This window comes from Canis lupus, chromosome 23 (assembly GCF_003254725.2).
Source record: "Canis lupus dingo isolate Sandy chromosome 23, ASM325472v2, whole genome shotgun sequence".
Lineage (NCBI taxonomy): Eukaryota > Metazoa > Chordata > Mammalia > Carnivora > Canidae > Canis > Canis lupus.
This window is the reverse complement of record NC_064265.1, coordinates 32,225,883-32,248,193: the sequence shown is the minus strand read 5'-3', so window position 1 is coordinate 32,248,193 and position 22,311 is coordinate 32,225,883.

Sequence of the window (22,311 nt, the reverse complement as noted above, 5' to 3'; positions counted from 1 at the left end):
CATCTGCACACCTTGCCGAGGCCCACGTTTGATCTATACTTTTCAGTGATATCTTCTTTGGCCACCATGTTTAAAATTGAGCCCCTACTCTGACATTTTCTGTTCTCCTTCTCTGCTCTATTTTTTCCTCTGACACTAGTCACCATCTGACATACTACAGTTCTTATTTATCTTGTTAGTCCATCCTCATCAGCATAGACAATATCATATTCTCCTCCCATAGTGATTGGCTTAGAGATGGCCATGTGTCCCATTCAGAGTCAGTAAGAAGAAACAAGATTTTGCTGGAATATTGAGAGACAAAACACACTTTCTTTTTCAATTGGTCTTGAGCCTGTGAGGATGTCAGTCTTCTAGATACTAGAATACTCTTGCTGAGTATTCTACTGCAGCTTGAGAATGGAACCTATGCAGCAGAAGACGGAGACAAAAGATGGAGAGGAGTAGCCTGAAGGCATTGTTTAAGCTCTTGGGTCAAGACAGGCCAACACCCAGACTTAAACAAATGTGTGAACTTGCTCTCTTTGCTTCAGTTGCTTGAGCTGATTTTTGTATCAGTGGCAACTGAAAACATCCTACCTGATACATAAAGCAGACTTCTGGTTCTGATTGGTCTTTCCATGTCTCTGCTTTTAGGGAAAGAATGCTGTGTAAATGAATTGATTCGCTCTTGGTTAGTAAGAACTGAGGCTTTTGTGAGTTGGGTGAGGTCAGCCAGGCCCAAGATTACCTATGTAGTGCTGACAAGATTGAGGTTTTGGTACCAGTAACAAGGTGCAGACTCTGTGATATGAGAATTAATTAAGCCCCATGGATGAATAACACAATGGGAGGCCTTGAGTGGCCTTCTCTGTAGGCATCTTGAGAGGACACCATTTATCCCTGGAATACACAGATGGTCTGTAGATTGATGCCAGGCTGCCTGCATTAGGCTCACCAGGGGACATATGCAGCAGATTGATTGCAGAAATGTTCTCAATTTTCATTCCTTCCAATGTCCATGCTTCTTGTTGTGGGCCTTTGCAGCCTCTCCCATGAAGACGGAGATCCCATTCCCTTTCTCTAATGAGTCTGGACTGGCCTTAGGACTTGCTTTGGCCGGTGGAATGAGATGAAAGTACAATGTGCCTGTTCCAAGCTTAGGCCTCAAGAAGTCTTACTTGCTTTAGCTCCTCAGAGCCCCTGAGAACAAGCCCAGGGTGACCTCCTGGAAGAGGAGAGATCATATGGATGGGGGCCCAGCAATCCCAACCAACCTCCTCATAGACTAGCCTTTAGCTAGTTGATTCTCCCCAAAGTGAAGTTGCCTGGCCTGGATCAGTAGAGCTACCTACCCAAACTACATTCACCATAGATGAATGAATGAGCCCAGCTGAGATCAGGAGAACTGCTCAGATGACCTGTAGATTCAAGAGAAATAATAAATGCTTACTGCTTTAAGCCATGCATTTTGGGGTGTATGTAGTAATAACCAACTAATATTACTTGTTAAAAACTCACATTCTCAGACCCTATCATCTGAGATTCTAAGTCCATTAGCCTAGGGTGGGACTTTTGAATCTGTGTTTTTAAAAAGTTTTAATTTTGTTGCTCACCCAGGCTCTAGAAGCAATTATGAACACAGCTCCTGCCCAGAAGTTCTGCAGATGTATTATATATGCAGGTCCCCAGATTTTCAGCCAGCCCTTCAATAACTCACCTTGGGCACCGGGCACTATTTTAGAACAATTGAGAAGTTGTGGCAGTGGCAGACCTCGCAGGTGAGGAGGTCCTGAGATGTGGGCGGGGTGGGGGCCCAGGGAATCCCTTCAGCTGCTGCAGAAGGCATTGAAGAAATAAAAAAGCATCAAGGTTTCTGGACACTCAATTTGAACTCTATTAAATGAAACACAGGCCCTTTGAGAGAGGTGTTTGTTCTGGATTCAGCTGTGCTGTGCTCAGAGAATGGCCTGTGGGGACAGATCTGTCACAGGCATGCAGGTGTCTGGTTTGAGACAGAGGACTCCCTCCAGCCTGTTTGTGAGCCAGCCAATTCTGTAATTGAAGATGAGCCCGACCTGAGCACCCCTGGGCTCTATGGAGAAGGCCGCTGAGCCTGGCCGCTGTGCGAGCTCATCAGTGACAGTCTGTCCACCCTCCTGCATTCAGGCAGCGCTTCTTCCATTTTGGCCCCGTGGAGGGCCATGGGATGATGTCAGGGTCCCCACATCATGTGCAGTGACAAACACGGAGCACAGTAAAACACAAGTTCACAGAGGCTCACTGCTTGTCTCTCCAAGTGGCCTGTTGCAACCTGAGACAGTTCCAACCATGCAAAAGTTCTTTATACATTTAGGGGTAAAACACTGCACAGATGATCCACGAAAGGTATGAGGGAAAAAAAAAAAAAAAGATCTGTTATTTTAGCATTGATCTAGAAGCAACAGCCAATGCAGTGGTAAGAAAAAAGAAAGAAATTCAATATTAGAGAGGAGAAAACAAAATTATCATTATATACAGTTGATACTTTCATATACAAACCAAGAGAATTGATGGAAAAAATATTAGAAACAATAAAAGAATGAAGTGGCTAGTTATAAAATCAATATATAAAAATCAATAGCTTTTTTATCTTTAACTTTTTATTGTGAAATGTATCACATACACAAACGTATAATTGTGCATGGACATATAATTAAAAAAAAATATATATATACTATTTAAAATTGAGGGAGTAACCAATACTCTCTGATCACATCCCCTTCTTCCCTTCAGAAATAATAATAATCTCATTGCTTTATTTACTTTATAATTTAGCCACAATTGCATGTATCCCTAATTAATATATTGCTAGCTTTGATATTCTTAATTCATTCCTTTCACTTATCATTATGTTCCTGAATCATCTATGCTGCTGATGATATAGTTTATAATTTATTCATTTTCAGGATCCCTGGGTGGCGCAGCGGTTTAGCGCCTGCCTTTGGCCCAGGGCGTGATCCTGGAGACCCGGGATCGAATCCCACGTCGGGCTCCCAGTGCATGGAGCCTGCTTCTCCCTCTGCCTGTGTCTCTGCCTCTCTCTCTATCTCTCTGTGTGACTATCATAAATAAATAAAAAAAAATTTTTAAATAAAAAAAAATTTATTCATTTTCATTGTTCTGTAGTATTTTGTCAGTGAATATGTGTCATCCTTTCTTTGAAATTCTGAAAGTAAAAAAACTTGAACTGATGTTTACAGTATTTATTGATCAATTTAGTATAAAAACTCATGTTTTACTTCAGAAAATGTTACATGTTTGAATTTGAGGTGTTACATCATCTATATGTATTTACATGTATACATACATATATGTGTGTTTATTCTTTGTCTTTCTAAAATTAAAAAAAATCCCACTGAATATTTTGAATGAAAGATTATTGACGTGTCCTGTAATTTAGTTAGCCATTCCCAATCCAGTGGACATTTGCATGATATACCAACTGCTATGAATGTTCTTGTATATGTCGTTCAGTGCATGAGTGTGAGACTTTCTCCAGGGTATAGATCTAGGAGTGGAAGTGCTGGATCATGAGGTATGCATGTGTTTGGCTTTACAAAACGCCCAATTGTCAAAGATGGCTAAACAATTTTTATGTCAATTGACAATATATGAGAGTTCCCTTTGTGTCAGATCCTCATTTAGTGCTGTTAGATTTTAAAATGTCATATCATGTTGAATGGATATTTGAATATCCTTCTGGTTTAAAATTTTGTTTCTCTGTCACTAATGGGGTTGGGCATCATTCCACATGTTCATGTACTGTTCACATTTCATCCTTTGTGAAGTGATTGGTGCATCTTTTGCTCATTTTTCCATTAAGGTTTTAATTTTTTCTTATTTATTTGTGAGAGTATTTTATACACTGAATGTACAGATCCTTTATTGGTATATATACTGCAAATATCCTTTTCCATTTGTGGCTTACTGTTTTCTCTTTTGGAGGGCTATATTTTGATTAACAGATTTAAATAAATATTTTAATTTAGTTATATTTATTTCACTTTGGTTTCTTTTCTTTTCTTTCTTTTAATAAATCCATTCCTACCCTTAGGTCATTAGAAAATTTTTCTACTGAAGTTTTATAGTTTTCACTTTTACAGTTGGGATTTTAATTTACCTAGAAATAAGTTCTGTATATGGTGTGAACTAGGTGTTAAATTTCTTTTGTTTTTTTTTTTTTCTTATAAAGATAACCCAATGGTCAGCTCTATGTATCGAAGAATCTTTCCTTTACCTATTGATTACAGCATTGCCTCTGTCATAAAGTATACATAGTTACATAGTTAAATGGGTCTATTTCTAGGTTTCTGTACTGTTTCATTAGTCTGTCTTTTCCTGTATCAATATCATATTATTTTATCATCACAGTTCCATAATAAATCTTGACATTTGATTCTTCTTTAGGTGTGTCTTAGATATTCTTGGTAATTTGTACTTTTGTATACACTTAGAGTCATTTGTTGATATGCCTACACACACATAATGTGGAGAACTGACATCTCTGTAATGAATCTTCCAAACTATGAGCAAAGTATCTGTCTTTATTTATTTAAATCTTATTTACTATCTTTCAGTAAAGTTTTATAATTTTTAACACAGGTCTTACAACATTTTGGTAAGTACCTGATTTTTTTTAATACTATTATAAGTGTTGGTGTCATTTAAAAATTTTAGTTTCTAATTGTTTATTACTGATGTGTAGAAATGCAATTGAGTTTATAATTTAATTATTTTTAAAACAACACAGTTCACAAATTTGACTTAAAATAGATGTATTTGGAAACCTTTACCAATTAATCACAGAATGTGTATTTTTCCCAAGCACAATAGAGCATATTCAAATATTAACCATATTCTAGGTTGCAAAACAACTCTGAAATACCAAAGAATCTGTGTCATATATGCTCTACATTAATAGCTCTACATTAATAATTCAGAGGGTAAAAACAAGATGATAATAGTAGTGGCCCCTGATTTACGGTTTCTCTTACCATGCTTTCAGTTACCTGTGGTCAACCACAGTCTGGAAGCAGATGATCTTCCTTCTGAGGTAACTTCAGGTCATCAGGTTGGTAGCAGCCTAACACTCTGTCACAGTGTCAATGCCATTTCCCATCACTCCATCTCATCGGGGGGCATTTTCTCATCCTGAATCATCACAAAAATACTTAGACCACATTCATATAACCTTTAATACAGTATATTGTTATAATTGTTCTATTTTTATATGAGTTATTGTTGTTAATCTCTTACTGTGCCCAATTTATAAAATAAGCTTTCCCATGTGTGTATAGGAAAAAACAGAGCATAGATAAAGTTCAGAACTATCCATGGTTTCAGGCCTCCACTGGGGGTCTTGGAATGTATCCCCCATAGATAATGGTAGGGGGCTATTATAGTCTTAACAGATATAAAAAAATCATTTGATAGAATTCAAAATCCAGGGGTGCCTGGATGGCTCAGTTGGTTAAGCATCTGCCTTTGGCTCAGGTCACGATCTCAGGGTTGTGAGATCGAGCCCCATGTCAGGCTCCCTGCTTAGTGAGGAGTCTGCTTCTCCCTCTGCTCCTACCCCCTGCTCGTGCTCCCTCTCTCTCTCTCTTTCACTCTCTTAAATAAATAAACAAAATATCTAAAAAAAAAAAGAATTCAAAATCTATTTATCAAAACTAAATTAGGAATAGAGGGATGGTTTTCCTAGATATTGCAACTTGCATCTTTAATTTACAAAAGTCTAATATTAATTGATGTCCTTCCTTGTCCAAAATAGTGCCAGGACCTTAGCAAACTTTAATTTTTATTTACCCTCTCTGACTTACATGAATGTTTAAATTTAAATATACTTTAAGCCTATTGGGGCCTTAGGGCCTGGTTTTATAGTCAACATTCATACAGATTTATTCCCATTTTTGTTGCTCTTCATTCATCCCTACATTTTTAACCTTCCACTAGAGGTCATTCTTCTGCCTCTAGAGTACTCACAGTATTTTCATTAGTGAGTCTGCAGGTGATGAATCTCTCATTTTTTTTCTGTAAATCTTTCATTGTTTTTTTAAACTTTTATTCTTGAAGGGTAGTTTCACTGAAATTCTAGGTTGACAGTTTTTTTCCTTACAGCACTTTTAAGAGAGCATTCGGCTGAATTTTGTTTGGCTTCCATTGTTTCTGTGGAGAAATTAACTTTCAGTTTTATTACTGCTCCTTAGAAGCTTATCTAATAGTTTTGTCCAACTGCTTTTAAGAGTGCTTATTGTTTCAGTTTGAGGTAGTTTTATGACCATGCATTTAGTGTTTTCTTTTTGCTTCCTTTTGTTTGTGGTTCATAGAACTTCTGGAACTTACTGATTGATGCTTTTCATATGTTTCACAAAGTTCTCAGCCATTTTGCTTCCAATATTATCATCTTTTGTAGTCTGTTTTGCCTCCTTCTGAGAATCCATATTAACATAAATTAGGCTTCACACCATCCTCAATATCTTTTATCTTCTTCTCTGACTTTTCCTCACCTCCTTTTGTCTCTCCATTCTTTTTTCTGGATATTTTCTTCTACCTTAACATCCAAGTCACAAATTCACTCTTCAGCTGTTTACAGTCTGTACTTAAATCCATCCAATGAGCAATTTATTATTTTTTGTTATATTACATTTTTTGGTGTTAGGATTTCCATCTGCTTCCTTTTTATAGTTTCTAGTCCTTTTCTGAAATTCTCAAATTTGTCTTTTATTTCCAGTTATTTCAAAGTCATTGTCTGATTGATATAGGAAAGACATTAGGGTTTGGTGCAAAAAAGTGATCTTATTAAAGCAACAGGGAGAGGACCAGTGGGCAGAAAGAGCTGCACTGGGGTCATGAGGAGTGGCCCATTATATACTTTCAAGTTGTGAGGGGTTAGGGATAAGTAAGTCTCTAAGGAAATTTGGAAGCAAGGTTTCCAGGACCTTGAGGGTGCTAGCTATTGTTCGGAAAAGGTCATTTATCACCATCTAATAAAACCTTAGTCATGAGACCCTTCAGATGTATACTGATGGGTCATATGCTTGGGGAATGATTGCCAATATGTATCTTGGGGGGGGGGGTTCAGAGATAAAGGAAATTTCTCAAGGGATTTTTATATGTTAAAGTAGACTTACAAGATCCTGGGGGTTGGGCTAAAGTTGCCTTTTACCTTTAGCAAAGTATTAACATTGAGGCAGTTGAGCCCCTAGAGGAATAGCACTCTGCCTGTTTTAGGACTTGTCAGTGGGCAGAAATAAATTTAATAATTTTTATTGTGCCTTTTTTCCCCCACATCATGATAACCCTCTATTTGAATTTCTTATTATGTTGTTAGGGAAAAATTAGTGCCCAGGCCCAGGGGTTCTACCCCAAATTCGAACTTGGTAATTCTTCATTATTTTGTTAGTTTTCTAGTTCTTTACAGCAGGTTTTATTCTAAAAAATAAAAAATAAATAAAATTGTGATCCAATTCTTATGGTGTCTTAGGGGATGATTGATCTGAGTTTCCTAGTCCACCATTTCAGAAGGTAGAAGTAAGTCAATTTTGACCATTCGTTTTGTTGTTTGTGCATTTACTACTTTTGTAATTTTAAAAAGTTCACATATTTAACATGAGGTAGACCTATATGCTCTGACATAGAATGCTTTCTAAGATAAGAAGTGCAAACTGAGCCACAGAACAATATTTATACAATAATAGTAATACCAATATCTAACATTTATTGAATGCTTATTACATTCCAGAAACTGTTCTAAGGGCATTGTATATATTGGTTAATTACTTTTTAGTAGATCCCTGAGGGCTATGAGTCATATTTTACAGATGAGGAAACTGAGAGGTTAATGAACTTAAGGTCACACATCTAGTATGAGGATTTGAATTCAGGCTATCTGACTCCAGAGCCCATTCTGTAAGCCACTGATGCATTTATATGACATTTAGCAGCCCCCCCCCACACACTTGCCAAATTGTGCAAAGAATATACCCAACCATTAACGATTTCTTACCGGCTTTAGAGATGAATGTGATTTTACTTTTTTTTTTTTTCTGTATCTGTGCTACCCAGTATGGTAGCCACTAGCCACACGTGAGTGTTTAGATTCAAGTTAATTAAAATGAAAAAAAAAAAAAGAAAATCAGTTCCTCAGTCTCAGTAGCTTCATTTCTGGTGTACTCAGTAGCCACAGGTGGCTAATGGCTACTTTATTGAACAGTGCAGATATAGAACATTTCCATCATCACAGAAAGTTCTATTGGACAGTGTGTTCTGTAGAGTTCAATAGTGTTTGAATTTTTTATAATGCGTATGTATTCATGATTTACTTTTTTAATTAAATAAGAAGGATCAATGATAGAAGAAGAGAACTGTTTATTCAAAGTGGAAATCTCCACCCCCCAACCCCTCATTATTTGACCATACTGTTTTTCCTTCTGCCCTCTGGAATTGCTCAGAATTTACTTCTCTTAACAGTTGTCTCTTTGGTTATTTAAAAGCAACACAATGTGTAAATCAGTGAAAAGCTCATTAGAATAGAACCATGATGGATTTACTGGAAATACAGTGGTGTCTACATAGGACTACATTCCTCCTGAGCATTTGGAAGCATTTAAAATGTGCATTGTTTTCAAAACATGTTAACCAAATCATATGCATTTTAAAAAGGCTTTCTTGGAAGCATGTTGGCAAAATACTGATAATTTATTTTACTAAGGGTTAAACTCATTGATTGTGTGTTTCTCTGAATTTTAAAGTTGTAAAATGGGAAAATCTGTTTTAAAAATGCCATTTCGAACTGTGGAATATACAAGGAGTCATGGCACTTGTGGACTAGAAGGATTATCTTCATTTGTTGTAAGAAGTCAGAATAGCTTCAGTCTCATCTTCTAAGACTTCCTACAAAGTAAGAACTGGCAATGTTTAGCCTGGACATGATTAAACTTTTAATAACTCAAGTTCAGTCCTGTGGAATCCAGAGTGGATTGATCTGGGTGGCTATAGGTGGCAGGAGTAGAACCAGTAGGGGAGATTTACTGAAAACTATTTTAGCAACTTGAATTCCAGCAATGAAATGAACTGACACACAATCTGATGAGCTCCCTACCCTGACACCAAAGGAGTTCAGGCAAAATTTCAAAGGCCCAGGGTGCTGGGTAGAGGATTTCTCTGTTGGAGAGGAGGCTAATAGGATGATGTTCTAACTGATGTATTCTCAGATCCTATGGCTTTTCTTGCATTGCATACCCAGAGAATGTCACCGTCACAGCTGTGCCTGACTGTCATTCATTTTAGGTTAATTTACTTCCCCCAGATAAACAACCCTCTACTGGTGGTTTACAATAACACAGGCTTATTTCTCCATCCACATGGAGGTCAGTTCCATTGCAGGCTAGCTATAACTCTGCTCCACGTTGTCTTCTTTTCAAGAGACAGGAAGAAGAATCAGCTCCTATCTGGGACATCACTGATCCTGTGACAAAAAATAAATTAAAATATGGCTGAACAACACAACAGCTTTAGGGCTTCAGCTCTCACGTGTCATGTGTCCCTTCCACTCACATTTGAGTGGCCAAGGCAAGTCACATGGTCAAATCTGATATCAAGGGCATGGGAACTATAAACCTCCTGTAGGGATGGCAGCATATACTAGAGAGCAATTATAAAATGTGCCACACAAGTTAATGGAAAGGAGGAGTCAAATGTTAGCAGAAATGAGTTGTGATGAAAGTACAAAACAGATGAAATTGAATGCCAAGAGTAATCCCTCCCAATCTTCCTACCTTCCTCCTTCTCTTTCTCTTTCTGTCTTCCTTTCTTGCAAGTTTTCTCTCTCATTCTTTACTCCCCAAAAGAGTAAATTCTAGACACTGAGGTTGGTCTTGAGGATACAGAGAACAGAGATAATATGAATACTTGCCCTGGATACATTCATAGTCTAGTATAGGAAAAATAAGTAAACATATATTTATAACAAGCCGTGTCAAGTGCTATAAAAGGCTTAATTCACAGTTCTCTGAGAATACAAAGGAAAGGCATCTAATCCAGAATTTTGGAGAGGGATGAGTGGTTGATAAAAGGTTTCCTAGAAGAGACCCTCTTTCAAACTGAGAGCAAAAAAGATTACATTCCAGATGGAGGAAGAGCACATGTAAAACTACAGTAAAAGTGGGAGAGGACAGGACTTTCTCTGGAGACATATCACCAGACACGTGTGACTAGTGGCTATCATAGTGGGCAGCACAGGTACAAGGTCAGTGTGGATAGAGCCTGGACTGAAAAAAGGAAGATTGAAGAAAGGTGAAGACAGATGAAGCTTTAAATGATGACAGTGTGAGGAGACATCAGCCATTCCACAAATGTTCCTTAAATGTTCATTTGGGGCCAGCCTGCTATTTACTAAGTAGCTACTATGAGCATTGTATACAGAAAGTCTTGTAGGAAACAGCAATGATGTAGACAAAGAGAGGGTATTCATAAATTTTCTATTGACAGACTTATTTGAAAGCTGGCAGATTAAGCATAAGCATTTAGATTTAAAAAAATTTTTTTTATTTTTTTATCTGTACTGAAGCATCAGTTCAAAGACACAAAGGCAGGGAGGTTTGTACCTGGGTGGTGCAATGGCTAAGTGTCTGGTTCTTGGTTTCAGCTCAGGTCATGATCTCAGGGTCCTGAGACCAAGCCCTGCCTAAATTCGCTCTGAGCTCAGTGGGGAGTCTGCTTAAGACTCTTTCTCTCCCTCTGCCCTTCCCTCTCAAATAAATAAAATCTTTTAAAAAAAAAGGGACCCCCAAAAGGTGAAAATATCCTTATAAGAACAAAGAGAACAGGAGAACTGCCTACAACAATATGGTAATTGGGAAGACTATGTTAGTGATAACTGATTTAGCAGCCAAGGCACAATAAAGATAAATCCTAAATCAGCAGTAGGGAAAGTCAAGAAATAATTCAACTTTTGTCCCAGAACCCTCAAAGTCTCTGTAACTGATGGTACCATGTACCCTTGGAAGTGAGGCTGAAGGTAAAGTAAAAAAAGAACTGGTTAAAAGTGTAGTTTAATAAGAAATTAGAAGCTGCACCCCTTGCCCTCTTCAAACCCCTTCACCATTGTACACAGCCAGATGATAGACTAGAAGGTTATGGATTTGCTCTCTGGAGAGACTAAAAACGCAAGGTCTCTGGACTGGATTAACACCTGGCACAGTTGACTGTGGAGGTACTGTTGTGAATGCAGGGTGATTAAGTGAATAGTTAGATATTGAATATGAGATCCCAGCCTTCCTCCCACTGGCAGCTAGATTCATCCCTGCCCTCTCTGTTGATTCTGTTCATTCCGAGTGGGAGAACCAAAAGATAGGGACATCAGAGGTACCCCCAAGGAGTGATCCAGCCAGGCTGTCATGGCTGGCTGCACCCACCCAGAGTTTCCATTTGGTTTCTGAGTGTTCCACTTCTGTTGAAATTTTAGTTTTGCTTCCTATGCTTTTTCTTATCTCTGTGAGAATATTAATAATAATTTTCCCCAAGTTTTCATTTTCTCAAATATTCTGTTCCCTCCTAGTAGTTTTAGGCTTATGTGCTTTGGTCCCAGTCTGTCATGTTAGCTACTTCCTCAGTTGACTGGTGTTTCTTAGCTGTCCATTTATATTCATTTCCCAGAACATAGAGCAGAAACACAACAAGATGGAAAATAAGAAAGAAAAAAATAAGGTTAGAGGATAGTTCATGAGATAAACCACCCAGACAACTAGAGTTTCAGAAAGGAAGAATAGAGAATTGGCAGGAAGGAAATCATCGAAGGAATAATTTGAAAATTTCCCAGAATGGAAGGAGGTGAGTTTCCAGACAAAAGGGATCTACCTAGTGCCCTGCCTACGGGATAGAAATTGATCCAAGTCAAGGCACATTGTGAAATCTGAAAACACTAAGGAAAACGGAGATCATTTATTTTCCTGGGAGAAAAACATACAACCCCCCCACCAAATGATCAGGATTAAAAGTGGCATCAGACTTTTCAACAGTAAGACTATTAGAAGATAGTGGAAACTGACCTCAGACTTACAAAGTCAAATAATTTCCATCTATTAGTATTCCTAGTCTAACAATAAATTATTATCATGATAGAACAAAGCCATATTCTGACATGTGGAGCCTCCAAAAATGTACCAGTTCTATATTTTTTTTTCTTGGGATGTCAGTGAAGTACCTGTTCCTTTAAAATTAGAGTAAATCAGCAAAGTGTATGATCTAGATCCTGGAAATGGGGATCGAGTATAGGATCAGAAGCAAAGGCCTCCTCCTGCAGCAGCATGATGGCTGTGCAGCTGGCCTACAGAGTAACCAGTTCAGATTGGAGCAGGTCAGTAGGCTCTTTTTTATTTTTTAAGATTTATTTATTTATTCATGAGAGAGGCAGAGACATAGGCAGAGGGAGAAGCAGGCTCCTCGCAGGGAGCCTGATGTGGGACTTGATCCCAGATCCTGGGATCGTGCCCTGAGCTGAAGGCAGATGCTCAACCGCTGAGCCACCAGGTGTCCCAGATCTGTAGGCTTTTTTCTTTATTTATTTATTCATGAGAGACACAGAGAGAGAGGCAGAGACATAGGCATAGGGAGAAGCAGGCTTCATGCAGGGAGCCCATCAGTAGGCTTTTAAAACAATATCTCGAAGTGGATAAAATTAATACATTAGTATGTTCAAATAGATTTACATTCCCGGTGAAGAGTTTGTTGAGTTTTTATAGTACGAAGAAATAGAAACAAACAAAAAAGCGAATTACAAATGCAAGTGAAGACAAAATGTACAAGAAAGAAAAAGTACTCATAGTATACTATGTGGGTCAGTTGAGCATGGCATTTAGATTGTGATAATAATGGATACCCTTGGGTATTGATCTATAACCAAAATCCAGTGGAACTGCATGGTGGAATGTGAAGACTGACACAAGTTTGCAAGCTTTTTTGGAAAAGAGACAGACAATGAATATTTTAGGCTTTGTGGGCCATATGGTCTCTGTCAGAACTACTCACCTGTGCTATTATGGCACTGAAGCAGCTATGGCCAGTGCATAAATAAGTGACCGTGACTGTATTCCAGTAACACTTTATTTACAAAAGCAGGTGGTGGCCAAGGGCTATTGTTGGTTACAAATTGGCCTAGAAGGATATGTGGATAGAGGAGGAGGTGAAATGAAGGAGAACTAAGCCTTCATATTTTATACAGGAAAGCCAAGAGTTAATGCCTGAAATCGAAAATAAAAAACAAACCTCAAAGTCATAATCTAAGCATATTTTTTCTAGACAGGGAAATAAATACCAAATGAAAGTGGGGATAGTGAAGGGGGGACAGCTGTTTATTGTATGAATGCAAGCTTTGTAGAACAGTTTGTCTCCTTAACCCATGTGTTTGTGTAATGGGTAAAAATAGCCAAATTAAAAAATAAAAATAATTGAAATTCATGCGGGCAGCAAACCGTAATCCACGTTTGCTTAGGTGATAAGGATGAGGTCACTGAGTATATTGGGAGGAGGGGACTTAGAATAGTGAAGCTCAGGCAGTTTTTACTGTCTGCAGCTGCCCTGAGCACCCTCAGCTGGCACCCTGAGGCACACGGACAGGACACATGTCTGCTCAGCAAAGGTGTGGCCTGGCAGCTAGAAAACATCATTGGCTGTTAAATTCCTAGAGGTAGGCTTGTGTCAGCAGCTTCCAAGTCTGTGACCTGTCCTGGTGTTGGGGTATCTTGCACAGACCTCAGGATGATTGTCACTTGTGGGTGGGGTGGGCATCTGTGATCGCTCAGGACCCTCACAAATGTCTGGCTTGGGTTACTCTTCTGTTGTTACACACAGGTAGGCCAGCTGCACAGTGGGGTGGGGAGGTTCCTGCAAGGCAGGGCTGGCTGACCCAGAGGCAGGATGTTGGGTGACTGCAAGGCATGGTTAGGTGGGAAGGCCGTGATGCAAGGGGATCTGGAGTGGCATGTTGGCCAGACTCAGGCAGGAGCAACAGAAATGCTGAGGAGATTTGTGGGTCTGAGGTACTCTTGAAGCTCTAAATCAAAGCAGAGAGCTCACAGCAAATTAATGAAGCTAATTTCTGACTGAAATCATCGTTTGTGAATCATCATGTCTGTGCTCATTAAATAAATTATCAGTGTCTTCCCAGGCATTATGGATGCATTGTAAATGAGGGCTCTTCATAAATAATTTGTTTTTGCTTATGTTTAAAGAGATCTGGGATAGAGAGGAAAAGGAAGGTGACCAATGAGGAGAGGAGCCTGGAGGCCAGAGCTGAGGTGGGAGGGAACAGGAGTGAAGGGTTAGGCCTGAGGAGAAGGGGTCTGCCTCTGGCCAGGCCCCCAGGGAGCAGCTCCTCCTCCTCATACCCCAGTACTGAACTCAGTACATGGTTTACATTAGGTCTTCTAGATCTCCTACCTGCCCCCAAATAGGCAAAGACCCCTCTCAAGCTTGGGCATAAGTCCCCACACCCACTTCTTTCTGATACCTCTCTCCCATGCCTTTGCTTCAGGGCCACTGGCATCTAGAACCTACGAGACGGTGATACCCCAGCTGACCTGAGAATCCTAGGGGGCTTGGAGAGGCTGCCAAAACACCAGAGGAGGGCTGAGGGAGGATGAGGCGGAGGGAATGAAGTGAGTCAAAGCAAGGAGGAAAAGAGAATGAAGAAGCAAAGTCTTCCAGATTGGTTCTGGTCACATGAAGGAAAATCCCTTCAAATGGGGCCATTACTACTGATCTGTGACAGGTGGCTCTGAAGGCAGGGGTGCTCCCTAGCACGGAGAGCTGGGTACTAGAGCATAGGTGCAGGTGCAAGATAACATTCCTCACTCTGTTTTGCAGTGTCCCCTCCGGCAGCCTCCTCCTCCTCCTGTTACTCCAGACCTTCCAACAGAGGGAGGATAATCATGAAAAGAGGAGGAAGAGGCAGGGGTTGGGTAGACACTCCCTAAACTATTATACTTCATAAGACAAGAGCCTGAAATGGAGGAAGGTCTGTAGGAAGGAAAAATGATTTATTCATACTCTTGAGGACAAAGACAAAATAAGAAAATAGAGAAAATAGAGGACATGAAGGATACTTAATGGGAGGGAAGGAGGAAAAAGCCCCATAGCACTTCCTCCTTTGAGATATGTTATTAACAGCTATGGCTAGAACATAGTAGCCCTCAGGTTGTCCTGTCGCTGGATTTATGTGTACCCAGATGACTTGTTCCCATAAAAATAATGTGGTAGGTAGAGGATGGGTTCCCACAGCACCCTGCAAAAGACAGTGGTCCCACCATGGTCCGGGTAGCTGGTCTTAAGGGGTCATAGAAATGTCCCCAGAGACCTAGAAATGGGGCCACCGAGGCTATCCTTGGAGAGATGTCGCAGGTCCACAGGGAAGACCTGTGTAGGAAACAGAGATGGCAAAGAAACTTCCTGGTCTTGATTGAATGTACTGAACCTGTGTGTGTATAGAAAATGGCCTAGTAGTTAGGCTGCCTCCTGGCTAACAGGACAGTCCCAAATGAAGAAGAGTGACAGAGGCCTCCCCAGTAGGGCCCATCCTGGCACTAAGCAGTGAGGGAGGGCTGGCACTCTGCCTCCCTGACAGTCCTCCCATCTGCCTCATGCATAGGGGTGCACATGTGTGGAAGGCCGACCTTGCATCCATACAACCTTATTTGACTTCCCTCTTAACAAACTTTTAGATCGATTGATTGATTGATTTCCTTATTCATGAGGGACACACAGAGAGAGGCAGAGACATAGGCAGAGGAGCCCGATGCGAGACTCAATCCCAGGACCCTGGGATCACAACCTGAGCCAAACACAGACGCTCAACCACTGAGACACCCAGGTGCCCCTCACTTAGCAAACTTTTAGTGATGTGACCTTCCACAGAAGGTTCTGCCCCAATCAGGGGTTCAGGAATATCTAATGGTTTAACAGATTGGCATCTGGCACCTTTATGAGTCTCTGGAGGAGATGGATGGCATCCTCAAATCAGACTTTTATGAGTCTCGGGAGGATGTAGTTGGCATCCTCAAATCAGACCCACTCTAGGACCTGCCCTTGAGGGTTTCTAAGCCCTCAGGCCAGCTTGATTTCATGGGCCCTCTGTAAACTTCTTCACACTTGAATACCAAGGACATAGTACCAATGACAGGGCTATATCTTGGAAGGGAGTGGGGGACAGGCCACAGAGCGAGGGGTACAGGGTACAGGGTATAGGGCTGGTCTTGGTGAAGGTGGTGGATGGGGTACACCTCACCACTCAGTCACCTTCCTTCACACCTGCACCTGTGCCATAGTGTTTATCGAGCACTTACTGTGTGCTGGTACCACTCGAGGTGCTGACATCATCCCTGCTCTCATGGAGTTTATGTCTAGCGTGTGTCTGTGGATGGGTGTGTGCATGTGCGTGAGTGTGTGAAGATAAATAAGCAAATGGAAAGTCTGACGAGTTCAAAAAGTGATGCCTACAATGAAGAAAAGAAAGGCAAAGTGATAGAGTGACGGCTGGGCTTTGGTCAGCAGTGGCCTCTCCCAAAGGAGACATTTAAGCCTAGACTGGTGAGCCTGTTAGGGCAGAAGGAAGGGCAGAGATTTCTAGGCGGAGGGAACAGCGAGGATGGCAGGCAGGCAGAGGAGCCCCGGAGCCTGGCAGACAGGAGGCAGGCCTGGGAACTGGGGAGGAACTGGGGCGGAACTGGGGCTCAGGAGAACAGGAGTGGGATTTGGCGAGGCTGGGGGAGATTTTCCTGGGTCGTCTGGTCCAGGTCAGGAATCCAGATTTTATTCTACATGCAGTGGGAAGGGAATTCCATGACTTGATCTGCATTTTTTAAAAGCTCCTCTAAGGGCTAAGTGGAGACCAGACTGTAGGGGGTGAGAGAGGAGGCCCAGTTACAGGCCAGGGTTACTGCAGTGATCCTGGGGAGTCCCTGAACTATTTCCCCTTTCGCTCTCTCCTGCCTTTTCCAAATAAAACCTCCATTCTGTAGGCATCGTGCGTCTCAGGTAAAGGTTCGAATGGGGGGCAAAAAGCAATCTCCTTGAACAAATTCTCCTCGGGGCTGGGCCATTAACCCACTCAGAGGTATTTGCCTTTTCAAAGCCTTGTTAACCACAATGGATTTCTGATTGGTGGAACTTCAGGCGGGGAAGGGAAGGCTTTCTGGCTAACGGGAAGAGTTTGGCCTTGGCCGGGCTGACATTTGCAGCAGTGCTTCTCAAACTCGACTGAGTTCAGATGCTGCTGTGCCCAAGATTGCGAATCCGAGAAACCACCGAGGAGCCCACACCGATGCAAACACACGAGGGATGATTTACAAGCTCGAGCTTGGGTCCAAGTGTACCCGACACAGCAGAGCAGGGACTTGGACCCCGAGGTGGGTTTCAGCTTAGTTTTTATAGGCTGGTCTAGGGGATCTTCAGAAGGGCTGGAGGAATTTCTCAAGTTCTGTTTACATTTTGATATGGGGCTTTCAAGGGCACTGAGCTCTGTTCTTATTCTAATAGGGGCTTCCTGCCCTTGGCTTGGGCTCTGTTGTCTTTCTGATAGGGGATTACCTGCCGAGGACATTGAGGACATTCTGCAGTTTTTCCCATAAAGTTCAGCTCTTATTCACAGGGGCCTAGGATGGCTGTACTTGTGCTAATGCTAAACTTTAGGTGGGATGGCCTTAATTTTTCTCGGCCTCCACAATGCACGGTCCTCGTCAGCAGGCCTGTGAGGGGCCTGAGATTTTGCGTTTCTAACCCATTCCCTGGTGATGCCAGTGCTGTGGCCCATGGACCACACTTTGAGTCGTAAGGGTTAAGAGGATTTCATTGCACTTGTTAAAGAGAGCTCTGAGGGCAGCCGGGTGGCTCAGCGGTTTAGCGCTACCTTCGGCCCAGGGCGTGATACTGGAGACCCAGGATCAAGTCCCACGTCGGGCTCCCTGCATGGAGCCTGCTTCTCCCTCTGCCTGTGTCTGGGACTGTCTCTCTCTCTCTCTCTCTCTGTATGTGTGTCTTTCATGAATAAATAACAATCTTAAAAAAAAAAAAAAAGGAGCTCTGAGTATTAAGGACAGCTTTCTGGATATTCGTCCCTTCGTTTGTTTGTTCTAAAGGGCATCAGAATGTCACCCCAAAATATGCCCCTTTGGCATAAGGATTATTTTGAGCCGGAGGCAACTGAATAGCTACGGGGAGATTGCCCTCCCCTGTGCTTCATTTACCCTGAGGAGGAGAGCGACCTTCAGGGCTGGAGATGGGGTGGGGGGGGTAGTCCTGAGAGGAATCTGCATAAACAAATCCTGGCCCACCTCTGGTTTCCCCTGTGTGTTTCCTCCCTCAGCTCACCTCCCTCCCTTGAGAGCCCAAGGCCCTCCTTGGTCTTCTCACTCCTTCAGGGATATCATCCTTTGTTCAAATGGTGCATAAACCCCAGAGGCTGTTTCTTGGGGTTTTTCTTTTTTCTTTCTGTGAAGCCCCTGTGCATGTAAAAATATTGCTTCAAATAGAATGTGTCTGCTCTCCTTCTGTTAATGTGTCTTTCGTCATTTGCGTTCTCCAGTTACAGAAATGCAGAGGGTTCAGGAAAAGTGTTTCCTCCCCTACAGTTCATTCAAATGCTTGCTGGTTACTAGGGCCCATCATACACAGGGAAATGAAAGAGTTTGCTGAGGAGGTTGCCAAAACATATGTTTTTATTGAGCCTTTGGAAAGCCAGATTTCTGGATTCTGATATTCCTGATCTCCAGCCTGTGGCGTGCTAGTGAAAGCTGAAATACCATCTCTCCGAGAAAAAAAGGTCTTGATTTATAGCATTTATTGATTTCTGTGATGTAAATCTTTCACCAACGCTGACTTTCGGCTACCAACATGACATCACTATATATAAATAATAGCAGACGCAATGGATAACCTCAAGAACATAGATTTTAGTCAAATATGGTCAAATAATTAGGAGGTGTTGAGCTTTCAGTATTTTGTACTTTTGTTTTTGATATGATTTATATCACTGTAAGTTTTATAATTTAATTTTTAATAATTAAAAATTAATTCTGTGTTTGATAACCGGCTCCAAAATTTAACAGTTTCTCCCTCAGCCCATTCTTGTCCCCAAGTTCCAAATAAAACCCTGTGCTGTCAATGCTGCACCTCCGGTAGGGGTTTCTATGGGGAAGGAAGCAATCCTCTGGAACAAATTCTCCACCCCTGCCTCGGGCCCCGCCCATACCAGCCCTTCCTCCCATTCTTGCTCTCTGGGAATCTGATCTCACAACTCTGACCTCTTTCACATTCTTTGGTGGGTGCTGGTAAGTGATAGCAGAGATGACAGAGGGTAGAGAAGATGAGGATGATAATGACAGAGGGTGAAGAAAAGGAACTCTGAATTTGGGCTCTTGGCCATCTCAGTCAAGTCTGTTGTCCCCTGGAATGGATGAGCAATCCAGAGAGGAGATGGTATTTGGTTAAGGTCACACAGCTAGGAAGTCTTAGGACTCATACAAATCTAGGGATCTCTGACACCAAACCAGCATGTTTAACAAAAATTTTAGATATAGATATTTATATATGTACATAGATAAATATCTATGCAGACCTAGATATGTATCTGTACCTACAGTTTAAATAGAAAATGAATTCTAAAGGCTTATAATGAAAAAGAGCAGGGCAGTTCCCTGTCCCTTCCCACCCCATTGCCCAGCATGGGAAAGGGGACTTGGGCTCTGATTCAGCACACCTGCTGCCACTTAATTTCCTCTGTTTTTATTGTGGCACCCCAGCCCTCAGCTTTTCTAGTCTCGCAGTGCAGAAGTGCTCAGGTGACCCTCCACAGAGAATAAACATCTCATTTTCTGCTGTGGTGGAGGTAGGGATGTGGGCGTGCCAAAATGCTTCTTATAAATGTACTTAGCACATCTTACTTTTTTCTGTTCTACTCACACCCCCATTTTCAGAGGGAGCTGATGCCTCCAATTCCTGAGGCTTTCTGTGATTCTGCAGTGAAATCAGCTGCTGCTCCCCTTTCTTTGCCACTGGATACATTCCAGCCTTCTCCATCACCACTCACCTGCCTCTCCCCCACCTTTCCAGCTCTGAAAGAACAAGTGAACTTCAGAGGCCCTGAAGAAGTGTCTCTGTCCAGGTCCAGTGGTCCTGAAGATTATCCTCATCTCTGGGCTCCTGAGGCTTGGTTATTCTAGAAGCTCCCCAGAATCATCCATAAATTCACCTTTTTTTGGTGGGGGGTGTCTTAAGCTGGTTTAGAGTTACGTTTCTGTCACTACTTGAAGAGCCCTAACACAGAGCTAGTGGGACTGACCACTTGATTAAACAGACAATCTGATACCACATTGATCTCCTTTAGAGTGAGTATTGCAAGACTGTATTAGAAGCTGTCCCCAGAACTGCATGTGGAGGGCCCTAGGTCGACCTCCTAGGGCGTGGAGGACGACAGAGCCTCCCTGACCAGTCTACATGAAACCCTCGTGGCTTCTGTTCTCAGTCCCTCCTTCCTCTTCCCACTTCCTTGGCATTTAGCTGGCTCTGCAGTGCCATGCCATTGCTACAGTATTAAATTCTTAATATGAGAGCATCTCCTCCCCCCAGTTATTCCTCCTGAGTCCAGCACAGTGCTGCAAATGTACATGGCTGGTTCCAAATAAAAGAATGAATGAAGCCATTTATTTTGTTTGTGGATTTCTACCTTGGAAAAATGTGGAAGAGTTACTCTAAATTCTTGCTCTTACTATATTTCTCACATCTAAATCACTTTTACAGTAAAAAAAAGAAATGCTACTACTTAATGAGTTAGTATATCAGATCCTTGATCTTTTCACCTAAGCTCTCCAACAATACTCTGGGGTAGGCAATGTTATTATTTGCATTTTATAGATGAGGATAGGAAGCTCAGAGGGGTTATCCCATGCCAAGGTCATACCCCTCAGTGGGTGGCAGAGTCAGGATTTGATCCCGGGCTGGTCAGACTCTAAAGCCTGAGCTTTTCACCTCTACTTTATACAGTCTCAGGTTTTCAGTTGACCTTATGCCTGCTGCAGTTTAACCCTTTGATTTCTGATTGCTTTTACCACAAAGCAAAGCTTTTTGAGACTGTATCTATTTCGTGTATATTTTGATCAAGCACGTAGCAAATTTCAAGCCTATCAATTAGCCTCTCTCCAAAATAAGAAAGGATTACAAACTACACAATGACAAAGCTGCTACAGCCAAGTGCCTCAGAGAGAGAACACAGCAAGAGCTATTGGAGTCATTTTAGATGGTACAAGGAGCAGCTTATGAAATGGAGAAATTAGGATGGATCTTGGGTACACTTCCAAAGAATGAGATCCATTAGAATGGTTTCTTCTGGGGAGTTCTGTGATAGAAAGCTCATTGCTGGAGTTATTTAAAAATGAACCATCAAAACTCTTCAGGGACCAATCCTATGCTGATAGGGGGTGGACAAGACACCTTAATAGGTCATTTTAGTCTCTGATTTTTGTAAAAACTACTGTTCTTATGGTACATTGAGATTTTCGATGACTTTCAATTTCTGCCTAAGTACCCAAGAAGTTTCACAGGCTGAGCTGAAAGTGAACGATGTGCCAGGCTCTGGAAAAACAGGGAGAGGCTTCTCTCCTCGTGGATGTGTTCTTGTATGCTCTTCCTTGGGGTTCCATCAGTCCTCGGCCTCAAGGAGCCTGAGTCCTGACCGTGGTACCTTCTGGGCCTGCGGTGCCACGAAAGCAGCTTCAGCCCCACCTGACTCTGAATGCTGTTACTGGAGTACAGAAGCCTGTGGTCCCCAGCCAAGGCCCCGAGGCAGTTGGGAACAGAGACATACGCTAAATGGTCTGGTTCCCAAAGAGCTGGAGCAGGCCTGCTGAGAGGCCCATAAAATCCCTGCCTGCAATTCCCTGTCTCCATATGCTCCAAGAGCCGTTTGTTCAGCTTAGGGCTGGTGGGTGCACAGGGAGCTCTGCTAATGGTATTGTTTGCTGAGTTAATTGTTCTGTTTGATCTGAGGCTCTTCAAGGATGCAGAGGGAATGGAGGTGTTTGGTCAGGGTTTTCCTCAAGCAAAGTTTACCTTACAAGTTGGACAGGGGAAGAAAGGAAAAGGAACTGATGGAAGGGAAGAGAGGAAGTCAGTGAAAGCTTCACTAGGCCCTATGCGGGGGCTGAGGGCTCACCCATCCTGAACAAATTAGCTAAGGCAGGAGGGAGGGTGTGGAACCACGTTAAAGTGCAGGTCTTCTCTGGCTGGAGAATATCACAGAAA